The following is a 12,326-nucleotide window of genomic DNA, read 5'->3' on the forward strand; positions in this document are numbered from 1 at the left end:
TTTAGGTGTGGTGTAATATACTGATGGCGTTCACAAAACCAGCAGATATCATAAACATGTAAATGTGTCCTTTAGCTTTAACATGTAAATTTGACTGGCCTCTTCCTTCTCTAATTTTCATTTGTGACATTCTGTATAGAATGAGGGTGGGAAGAGGCCCTGAAATATTAACTGTTTCAGGCTGAAAATATCAAGCTCCCTAAACTATATACGGCACATGGTCCTGGACTGTGTGATGTTAAGTGGGCTCAAGCTGGGAAATGCTTTCCCAGAATCCCACACCCTATAAGATTCTGAGTCAGAACTGGCCAAAAGAGAAATTGTGAGAGATTTGGGAGATGAAGAAAAAAGAAAGTCATACTCTCAGAAGATCATCACGATCAGACACGGTGACAGACCAATAAAGAGGTGCCAGAGAGTCCCAGCTGGTCCTGTTCTCTCCTGCTTCTCTTACCAAGTGCCCGTCCTGCTGATCAAAGTAGCCCCAAGTTTACTACCAGGCACTCAGCTGTGGGCCCACTTGGGAGTAAGCTACACAGAGGAAACAGCTTCTCTAGAGCCTGCAGTTCCCATAAATCTCTCTAGCAGTGCTCCTTCTATGGTCTAACTTTAGTCGTCAGATAGGTTTGGCTTTTCAGAGTTCCCTGCAAGTACAACTGGTCCATGTACATCAGATTTTACTGATTCTCACTTCTTGGGCATATTCACTCACTGAAGAATTATAGAATAGGTAAAGAGAGTTAGTCTCTTAATTACTAAACTGATTCTATATGAAATATTCTATTAACCAGTTTTAATATTTCATTAACTAGTTTTACTGGTTAGATATAATTAATTGTCATATGGTCAATAAGTGAGGCCTAGACATTTCCTCAAATTCAGGCTGCCACCTTCAGAGTAGAGTTTATCTTTCAACTTAGAGAAACAAAAACATTCAATGAGTAAGAAAGGGACAGAAGAATAAATTGTGTTGATTACACTGTTTCAGCGTATACTGGACTTGGTGTGAGGAGTGTTAGGCTCTCAGACCAGCCTCCTGAGAGACAGCCCTAATTATGAGGCCTATTTTGGCTGCATCAGCACCTTCAATCAAGGCCTGCTGGGTTTCCTACTTGTTCTCATTTCTGGATACTCTTCATTGGGCCAAGGCACATACAAACATTGAGAATCTGATATTCTATTTCCAACTACAAACTCTTTTTTCCCTAGAATTTGTAGATGATTCAATCACTCACTTTGTTTAGAGTTGTTGTTTCATACTTTTTGCAATTGTTTTGGGCAGGAAAGCAAACTTGACAGTCTATGCCCATGAGTAGAACTGGAATTTGTTCTAGTTATCCTTTGTATTACAAACCACACCAAACTCGGTAGCTTAAAACAAAACAACAATCACTGTACTGTATTCATGACCTTTAGGCCAGGAATTCAGGTCAACTTAGCTGGATGATTTTTCTGTTCTAAGTAGCACCAAATGTGGTTGCTGTGCAGTATTCCATTGGCAGCTGAGCTGGCCTGGAGGATCCAAGAAGGCTTCACTCACATTTCTGGTGCCTTGGCAGAAATAGTGGCCCTACAAGTGCCATACTCCCTTACTGTGCATTCTCAGGGCCTCTCATGTGGTCTATCCAGCAGGGTAGTCCAACTTCTAACATGGCAGCTTAGATCTTCAAGTCTGAGTGTTCTAAGAGGTAGAACAAGGCATAACATAACTTCTGCCATATTCTTACTGTCAGAGTAGTCACAGAGCCTGCACAGATTCCAGACTCAAGGACATAAACCCAACATTTCAATGGATGGAGAATCAAGATTTTCTGGTTATATTATTATCCACAACCCAACAAAACACAGTCTAGCACATAGCAGTTTCTGAGTAAGTTATGGCAATAAAACAAGCCTGTGAATACAGTTCATGATTTGGAAGCAGATTGAAGTTTCACTTGGTTTATCTACAGGCTCCAGGATAACCACAGTTAGTTATCTAATCTCACTGTTACTCAGCTTCCTCATCTGCAATAATACGAAAACTACCTTGTAAGTTTATTGTAAGGATAAAGTGAGACGATATATGAAGTGTCAGGCACAAATCAGTGGTCAGTAACTCTCAGGTATTGTTTTTAAGTTTGAAGTAGGAAGATAATGCAGTTCTTTTCCGAAGACATTTATTGTCTTATTCTTATCTTGGTCAGGTTATCAGCTGAGAGTGAGGTGGAGGGGAAAAGGTAGGAATATTGAGCAAAGAAGGGAAGCTATAAAATTGTTTTCTCAGAAAGTGATATTCAAGCAATATTCCCTTGTTTAGATGTAGTTGCTGGGAAGGAACAAATTTGGGTCAAGCAGAATTGGGACCTTACAAGGCGTGTATGATAGAGGGAGAGGATTAAGATACTTGAAAGTTTTTGCAAGAAAATGATAATATTAATGGGCTTTGGAAATTGAGCAAAAGTTTGTATGATTTTTCTAACATAATAGAGTCATTTTTTTAAAAAAATCATACCAATTGCATAGGTGTAATAATTTTGGATAATGCCAAGGTCCAGTCGTGTCAAGAAAAGAGAGACTAAAAAGTGTGGACATGAAAGTTATTAAAATTGAGGTTAAACAATGCTGTTGTTGAATCATGTGGATGACACAGTTCTAAACATCAGTGAAGACAGAGGTTCGGTTTCAAAGCCTTAGAAGAGGAAGAGTGACAGAGAATATAGAAAAGAAGGGTAATAATAAGGAGAAGGACTGATTGACTAGCCTGATGTCATAAACTTCAAAAGACTAGGGTCAGAGTGAAAGAAAAGTTTTCTAAAAACTCTATCTCAGAGCAATAAGTAGTTGAGCAGATTCTCAAGATTCTGAGATATACCAGGTAGGGTAGAATTGGCAACAACATTTGGAGAAGGCTGTATAGAAGTTGTGTCTTTGTTGCAGAAAGAGGGGTGTCACTGTCACTTAAGTCACAGATGCTAGAGGAAGCATTCTGTCATCATCATCATTGCCATCATCATTATATAATAGTTGTTGCTATTATTTCTATAATTATTGTTAGTCTGACCAGAGCCCAGTTGAAAAGATTGAAAGTGAGGGAACAGGGCTGAGTGGTTCAGAAGATAAGGGCAAAATAGTGGAGTGATGAAAATGAAAAGAGAAGTTGTTTCCTGTGGGTGCTTCCCTACGGTTTGGTGACTGAGAATAATAGGACTGAGAAATACGATGATCTTATTGTTTCCAAGGAATTAGTTCTACCAGTGCTCATTTGAGTGGATTGTATTCTAGAGCAGCGTTTCTCATAGTTTGATATGTGTATGCATCATCTGAAAATCTTATTTAAATACAGATTCTGATTCAGTAGTTCTGGATGAGGCTGAAGTTTCTGCTTTTCTAAAAAGCTCCTAGGTGCTGCCCTCTTTTCATTCAAATTAACCCAATCAACACTGCCCCATACTACAGGCAACAAAAACCAGTGAAAAGTCTAAATGAAGAACAATCATTCTTCCTCTACTAGGGCACAGAGAAAAATAATCAGAAGGATGAGATTTAAGTGGTTTGGAACAGTTTATTTACAATTTGCTGGCTTAATATTTTTTACATCTATTTACTTTTAATAACCCCATACCCCGAATACTTTCTAGAAAGTGTGTCAGCAAGAATTTGGTTAAATTATACTAATCAAATGTCTTAGCTATTTCAAGAAGCACTGAAGTTTGGGGTGGGGAGAGAGAAAGTGATGCATAGGAAGTCTGACTACCAGAAAAGCAATATTCCATAAAGTTAATTAACTAGTAACTCAAGAAAGATTGAACTGACATAGGCATTACACACTGAAGAAATGGTTTCCTTGTAAGTTGCAGTGGCATGACTGAACCAGAGAAGAGCAATAATCCCTGCTCCTCATTAAAAAGGTCAATCTGAGCATCTTAGTATAATTCTGGACATTTTTTAAAATCAACGAATGGAAGCAATCAAATTTAGAAATATGGTTCAAGATTTTCTTCAGTTGCAGGGTAAAATGTCTGTGAAACTTGAAGAAAAATTTTCATTGAGAAGTCAATTTCTAGTGAATTATTAACAATAAATTAGGCAAAAAAATTCTAAATGTTCTGATTCAAGAGGGCTGAAGCAGCACATAAGGATTTGCAAGAATTCATGAAGAGTGGCAGACACAGATACAATATGTATCCTGACTTGGAATGACTTTAAAAATATCCAAGAGAAGACAGAAGAAGAAATATGATTTATCTAATTGCTTGACTTTTCTTGGAACTTTCTCATGTAATCATTTACATCACAAGTCTCTCTCTCTTTGTCCCCACCTAAGGCTGTTCTAAAATGCCTCTGCATGATCTCCCAATTTAGGTAGATACACTTAATTATTATGATTGTACAGTGGTCTCTTAGGGGTTGTAAGCATCCCAGGGCATTATAGGACCTCAGCTCAATGGGGTGAACAAAGATTTTGGTGTGAAGATTCAAAGCTTTGTGGCACTGAAGCAGGCATGCTATCCTAGATGAATGGCAGACACAGGAATCTAATGCCTGGATGGTCTGGATTTAGGTCCTGAGTCTCACTCTTTCACTGATTGCATGGACAGTTAAGTCAAGTCTCTGTCCCAACACAGCTCCTGGCCTCCTGAGTACCTCCCAGATTAGTTGTCAGTGACATTTTTCTAGTAACAGGCTATCAATGGAAGCTTATTCAGAGATGAGGTGCAGGCATCTAAACCTCAGAAGCATTGATCCAAATATGTTCAGGGCCACATTCTAGAGTCTAGGAATAAAAATGTAAATAGAATAGTCAGTGACCTCAGGGGCTTAAATTCACTGTACTCATAGAAAACTAGAGGACAAAAATCAGTTGTGTTTCTATACACTAATAACAAACTATCAAACAGAGAAATTAAGAAAACAATCCATTTTGCAACTATATCAAAAAGAATAAAATACCTAAGAATAAATTTAACCAAGGAGATGAAAGACCTGTACAGTAAAAACTTAAGACATTGCTGAAAGCAGTTGAAGAAGACACAAATAAATGGAAAGATATTTTATGCTCGTGGATTGGAAGAATTAATATTGTGAAAGTATCCATACTACCCAATACAATCTACAGATTCAATGCAATCCCTTTCAAAATTCCAATGGCATTTTTCATGGGAAGAGAACAAACAATACCAAAATATGCATGGAATCACAAATGACCACAAACAGACAAAACAATCTTGAGAAAGAAGAACAAAGCTGGAGGCATCACACTTTCTGATTTCAAACTGTATTACAAAGCTACAGTAATCGAAACATTATGGTATTGGCATAAAAACAGACACACAGATCAATGGAAAAGAATAGGGAATCCAGGAATAAGCCCATGTATATATGGTCAATTAATTTACAGCAAATAAGCCAAGAATATACAATGGGGACAGAGTAGTCTTTTCAGTAAATAGTGTTGAGAAAACTGGACAGTCACATGCAAAAGAATGAAACTGGACTACGATCTTATACCATACACAAAAATTAAATCAAAATGGATTAAAGACTTGAACATAAGACCTAAAATCATAAAGCTCCTAGAAGAAAACATGAAGAAAAATCTCCTTCACACTGCTCTTGGTAACGATTTTTTTGGATCTGACATGAAAAGCACAAGCAACTAAAGCAAAAAGTGGACAAATGGAACTACATCAAACTAAAATGTTTCTGCATAGCAAAGAAAACAATCAGAAAAATGAAAAGGCAACCTATGGGATGAAAGAAAATATTTACAAACTATATATTTGATAAGGGGTTAATATTCAAAATCTATAAGTAACTCATATAACTCAACAGAAAAAAATAATCTAATTAAAAACTGAGGAAAGGGGGCTTCCCTGGTGGCACAGTGGTTAAGAATCTGCCTGCCAATGCAGAGGACACAGGTTCGAGCCTTGGTCCGGGAAGATCCCACATGCTGCGGAGCAATGAATCCCGTGTGATTCACCTACTGAGCCTGCATTCTAGAGCCCACAAGCCACAACTACTGAAGCCCGCATGCCTACAGCCCATGCTCCACAGCAAGAGAAGCCACCGCAATGAGAAGCCCATGCACCACAACAAAGAGTAGCCCCCGCTGGCCGCAACTAGAGAAAGCCCACGCTTTTAGAGAAAGCCCAACACAGCCAAAAATAAATAAATTTTTAAAATTTAAAAAATTTTTTTAAAAATGAAGAAAGGACCTCAATAGACATTTTTCCAAAGAAGACACACAAATGTCCAACAGGTATAAATAAAAGGTGCTCAACATCATTAATCATCAGAAAAAGTAAATCAAAAACACATCATCTGGAGGAGCTTCAAGATGGAGGAAGAGTAAGACGTGGAGATGACCTTCCTCCCCACAAATACATCAGAAATACATCTACATGTAGAACAACTCCTACAGAACACCTACTGAACCCTGGCAGAAGACCTCAGACCTCCCAAAAGGCAAGAAACTCCCCACGTACCTGGGTAGGGAAAAAGAAAAAAGAAAAAACAGAGACAAAAGAATAGGGACAGGATCTACACCAGTGAGAAGGAGCTGTGAAGGAGGAAAGGTTTCCACACACTAGGAAGCCCCTTCACAGGTGAGACTGTGGGTGGCGGAGGGGGGAAGCTTTGGAGCCACGGAGGAGAGTGCAGCAACAGGGGTGCGGAGGGGAAAGCGGAGAGGTTCCCGCACAGAGGATGGGTGACGACCAGCACTCACCAGCCCGAGAGGCTTGTCTGCTCACCATCAGGGACAGGTGGGGGCTGAGAGAGGAGGCTCGGGCTTCAGAGGTCGGATCCCAGGGAGAGGACTGGGGCTGGCTGCATGAACACAGCCTGAAGGGGACTAGTGTGCCACAGCTAGCTGGGAGGGAGTTCGGGAAACAGTCTGGAGCTGCCTAAGAGGCAAGAGTTTTTTTCTTGCCTCTTTGTTTCCTGGTGCGCGAGGAGAGGGGATTCAAAGCGCCGGTTAAAGGAGCTGCAGAGACGGGCGCGAGACACAGCTATCAGAGCAGACCCCAGAGACGGGCATGAGACACTAAGGTTGCTGCTGCCGTCACCAAGAAGCCTGTATGCAAGCACAGGTCACTATCCACACTTCCCCTCCTGGAAGACTGTGCAGCCTGCCACTGCCAGGTCCCATGATCCAGGGACAACTTCCCTGGGAGAACACATGGCGTGCCTCAGGCTGTTGAAACGTCATGCTGGCCTCTGCAGACGCAGGCTCGCCCCGCACTCCGTACCCCTCCCCACCTCTGGCCTGAGTGAGCCAGAGCCCCTGAATCAGCTGCTCCTTTAACGCCGTCCTGTCTGAGTGAAGAACAGACGCCCTGAGGCGACCTACATATGGAGGCGGGGCCAAATCCGAAGCTGAACCCCAGGAGCTGTGCAAACAAAGAAGAGAAAGGGAAATCTCTCCCAGCAGCCTCAGGAGCAGCAGATTAAATCTCCACATTCAACTTGATATACCCTGCATCTGTGGAATACCTGAATAGACAACGAGTCATCCCAAATTGAGGAGGTGGGCTTTGGGAGAAACAATATATATATTTTATTCCCTTTTGCACTTTTTGTGAATGTGTGTATATGCTTCTGTGTGTGATTTTATCTGTATAACTCTGCTTTTGTTTGCTCTTCTTTCTTTCTTTCTTTTCTTTTATTACTTAAAAAAAATTTTTTTAATAATTATTTTTTTTATTTTTTATTTTAATAACTTTTTTTATTTTATTTTATGTTCTTCTTTCTTTCTTTCTTTCTTTTGTCCCTTTTATTCTGAGCCGTGTGAATGACAGGCTCTTGGTGCTCCAGCAGGTGTCAGGGCTGTGCTGCTGAGGTGGAATAACAAAGTTCAGGACATTGGTCCACAAGAGACCTCCCAGCTCCACGTAATATCAAATGGCGAAAATCTCCAAGAGATCTCCATCTCAACACCAAGACACAGCTCCACTCAATGACCAGCAAGCTACAGTGCTGGACACCCCATGCCAAACAACTAGCAAGACAGTAACACAGCCCCACCCATTAGCAGAGAGGCTGCCTAAAATCATAATAAGGCCACAGACACCCGAAAATAAACCACCAGACGTGGGCCAGCCCCCTAGAAAGGCAAGACCCAGTCTCATCCACCAGAACACAGGTACCTCCACCAGGAAGCCTACACAACCCACTGAACCAACCTTAGCCACTGGGGACAGACACCAAAAACAACAGGATCTACGAAATTGCAGCCTGTGAAAAGGAGACCCCAAACACAGTAAGTTAAACAAAATGAGAAGACAGAGAAACACACAGCAGATAAAGGAGCAAAGTAAAAACCAACCAGACCTAACAAATGAAAAGGAAATAGGCAGTCTACCTGAAAAAGAATTCAGAATAATGATAGCAAAGATGATCCAAAATCTTGGAAATAGAATGGAAATAATACAAGAAATGTTTAACAAGGACCTAGAAGAACTAGAGAGCAAACAAACAGTGATGAACAACACAATAAATGAAATTAAAAATTCTCTAGAAGGGATCAATAGCAGAATAACTGAGGCAGAAGAACGGGTAAGTGACCTGGAAGATAAAGTAGTTGAAATAACTACTGCAGAGCAGAATAAAGAAAAAAAAAAAAAAAAGAAAATAATTGAGGACAGCCTCAAAGACCTCTGGGACAACATTAAACACACCAACATTTGAATTATAGGGGTCCCAGAAGAAGAAGAGAAAAAGAAAGGGCCTGAGAAAATGTGTGGAGTGATTATAGATGAAAACTTCCCTAATATGGGAAAGGAAATAGTTAATCATGTCAAGGAAGCACAGAGAGGCCCATACAGGATAAATCTGAATAGAAACATGCCAAGACACATATTAATCAAACTATCAAAAATTAAATATAAAGAAAACATATTAAAAGCAGCAAGGGAAAACCAAAAAATAACACACAAGGGAATCCCCATAAGGTTAACAGCTGACCTTTCAGCAGAAACTCTGCAAGCCAGAAGGGAATGGCAGGACATATTTAAAGTGATGAAGGGGAAAAATCTACAGTTAAGATTACTCTACCCAGCAAGGATATCATTCAGATTTGACAGAGAAACTAAAACCTTTACAAACAAGCAAAAGCTAAGAGAATTCAGCACCACCAAACCAGCTTTACAACAAATGCTAAAGGAACTTCTCTAGGCAGGAAATACAAAAGAAGGAAAAGACCTACAATAACAATTCCAAAACAATTAAGAAAATGGTAATAGGACCATACATATCAATAATTACCTTAAATGTAAATGGATTAAATGCTCCAACCAAAAGACATAGACTGGCTGAATGGATACAAAAACAAGACCCATATATATGCTGTCTACAAGAGACCCACTTCAGACCTAAGGACACATACAGACTGAAAGTTAGGGGATGGAAAAAGATATTCCATGCAAATGGCAATCAAAAGAAAGCTGGATTAGCAATTCTCATATCAGACAAAATAGACTTTAAAATAAAGACTATTACAAGAGACAAAGAAGGGCACTACATAATGATCAAGGGATCAATCCAAGAAGAAGATATAACAATTGTACATATTTATGCACCCAACATAGAAGCACCTCAATACATAAGGCAAATACTAACAGCCATAAAAGGGGAAATTGACAGTAACACAAACAGAGTAGGGGACTTTAACACCCCACTTTCACCAATGAACAGATCATCCAAAATGAAAATAAATAAGGAAACACAAGCCTTAAATGATATATTAAAAAAGATGGACTTAATTGATATTTATAGGACATTCCATCCAAAAACAACAGAATACACATTTTTCTCAAGTGCTCATGAAACATTCTCCAGGATAGATCATCTCTTGGGTCACAAATAAAGCCTTGGTAAATTTAAGAAAATTGAAATCGTATCAAGTATCATTTCCAACCACAACGCTATGAGAGTAGATATCAATTACAGGAAAAACTCTGTAAAACATACAAACAATACACTACTTAATAACCAAGAGATCACTGAAGAAATCAAAGTGGAAAGCAAAAAATACCTAGAAACAAATGACAATGAAAATATGATGACACGAAACCTATGGAATGCAGCAAAAGCAGTTCTAAGAGGGAAGTTTATAGCAATAAAATCCTACTTTAAGAAGCAAGAAACATCTCAAATAAACAACCTAACCTTACACCTAAAGCAATTTGAGAAAGAAGAAAAAAACCCCAACGTTAGCAGAAGGAAAGAAATCATAAAGATCAGATCAGAAATAAAAGAAAAAGAAATGAAGGAAACGATAACAAAGATCAATAAGACTAAAAGCTGGTTCTTTGAGAAGATAAACAAAATTGATAAACCATTAGCCAGACTCATCAAGAAAAAAAGGGAGAAGACTCAAATCATAGAATTAAAAATGAAAAAGAAGTAACAACTGACACTGCAGAAATACAAAGGATCATGAGAGATTACTACAAGCAACTATATGCCAATAAAATGGACAACCTGGAAGAAATGGAAAAATTCTTAGAAATGTACAACCTTCCAAGACTGAACCAGGAAGAAATAGAAAATATGAACAGACCAATCACAAGCACTGAAATTGAAACTGTGATTTAAAATCTTCTAACAAACAAAAGTCCAGGACCAGATGTCTTCAAAGGTGAATTCTATCAAATATTTAGAGAAGAGCTAACACCTATCCTTCTCAAACTCTTCCAAAATATAACAGAGGGAGGAACACTCCCCAACTCATTCTACGAGGCCACCAGCACCCTGATACCAAAACCAGACAAAGATGTCACAAAGAAAGAAAACTACAGGCCAATATCACTGATGAACATAGATGCAAAAACCCTCAACAAAATACTAGCAAACAGAATCCAACAGCACATTAAAAGGATCATACACCATGATCAAGTGGTGTTTATCCCAGGAATGCAAGGATTCTTCAATATACGCAAATCAATCAATGTGGTACACCATATTATCATATTGAAGGAGAAAAACCATATGATCATCTCAATAGATGCAGAGAAAGCTTTCGACAATATTCAACACCCATTTATGATAAAAAACCCTCCAGAAAGTAGGCATAGAGGGAACGTACCTCAACATAATAAAGGCCATATATGACAAACCCACAGTCAACATCGTCTTCAATGGTGAAAAACTGAAACCATTTCCACTAAGATCAGGAACAAGACAAGGTTGCCCACTCTCACCACTATTATTCAACATAGTTTTGGAAGTTTTAGCCACAGCAATCAGAGACGAAAAAGAAATAAAACGAATCCAAATCAGAAAAGAAAAAGTAAAGCTGCACTGTTTGCATATGACATGATACTATACATAGAGAATCCTAAAGATGCTACCAGAAAACTACTAGAGCTAATCAATGAATTTGGTAAAGTAGCAGGATACAAAATTAAAGCACAGGAATCTCTTTCATTCCTATACACTAATGATGAAAACTCTGAAAGTGAAATTAAGAAAACACTCCCGTTTACCATTGCAACAAAAAGAATAAAATTTCTAGGAATAAACGTTCCTAAGGAGACAAAAGACCTGTATGCAGAAAATTATAAGACACTGATGAAAGAAATTAAAGATGATACAAATAGATGGAGAGATATACCATGTTCTTGGATTGGAAGAATCAACATTGTGAAAATGACTATAATACCAAAAGCAATCTACAGATTCAATGCAATCCCTATCAAACTACCACAGGCATTTTTCACAGAACTAGAACAAAAAATTTCACAATTTGTATGGAAACACAAAAGACCCCAAATAGCCAAAGCAATCTTGGGAAAGAAAAACGGAGCTGGAGGAATCAGGCTCCCTGACTTCAGACTATACTACAAAGCTACAGTAATCAAGACAGTATGGTACTGGCCCATAACACAAATATAGATCAATGGAACAGCATAGAAAGCCCAGAGGTAAACCCAGACACATATGGTCACCTCATCTTTGATAAAGGAGGCAAGAATATACAGTGGGGAAAAGACTGCCTCTTCAATAAATGGTGCTGGGAAAACTGGACAGCTACATGTAAAAGAATGAAATTAGAACACTCCCTGACACCATACACAAAAATAAACTCAAAATGGATTAAAGACCTAAATGTAAGGCCAGACAGTATCAAACTCTTAGAGGAAAACATAGGCAGAACACTCTATGACATAAATCACAGCAAGATCCTTTTTGACCCACTTCGTAGAGAAATGGAAATAAAAACAAAAATAAACAAATGGGACCTAATGAAACTTAAAAGCTTTTGCACAGCAAAGGAAACCATAAACAAGACCAAAAGACAACCATCAGAATGGGAGAAAATATCTGCAAATGAAGCAACT

General features: G+C 38.8%; 1 long non-coding RNA gene across 2 annotated transcripts in view; it reads left to right on the top strand.

Moving 5' to 3' along the window:
- Positions 1-12,326, top strand: part of LOC309615933 — a 182,303-nt gene that overhangs the window by 68,464 nt on the left and 101,513 nt on the right. The window contains exon 1 of one of the 2 annotated variants that reach the window (XR_014237147.1): positions 6,436-6,450. The exons of the other annotated variant lie outside the window; for it this stretch is intronic. This is a non-coding gene — a long non-coding RNA (uncharacterized lncRNA). Of the gene's footprint in view, positions 1-6,435; positions 6,451-12,326 lie in introns of those variants that run through there. 2 annotated transcript variants of the gene reach the window in all.

Source organism: Balaenoptera borealis (assembly GCF_965194805.1).
Source record: "Balaenoptera borealis genome assembly, chromosome: 18".
NCBI classification, from domain to species: Eukaryota; Metazoa; Chordata; class Mammalia; order Artiodactyla; family Balaenopteridae; genus Balaenoptera; species Balaenoptera borealis.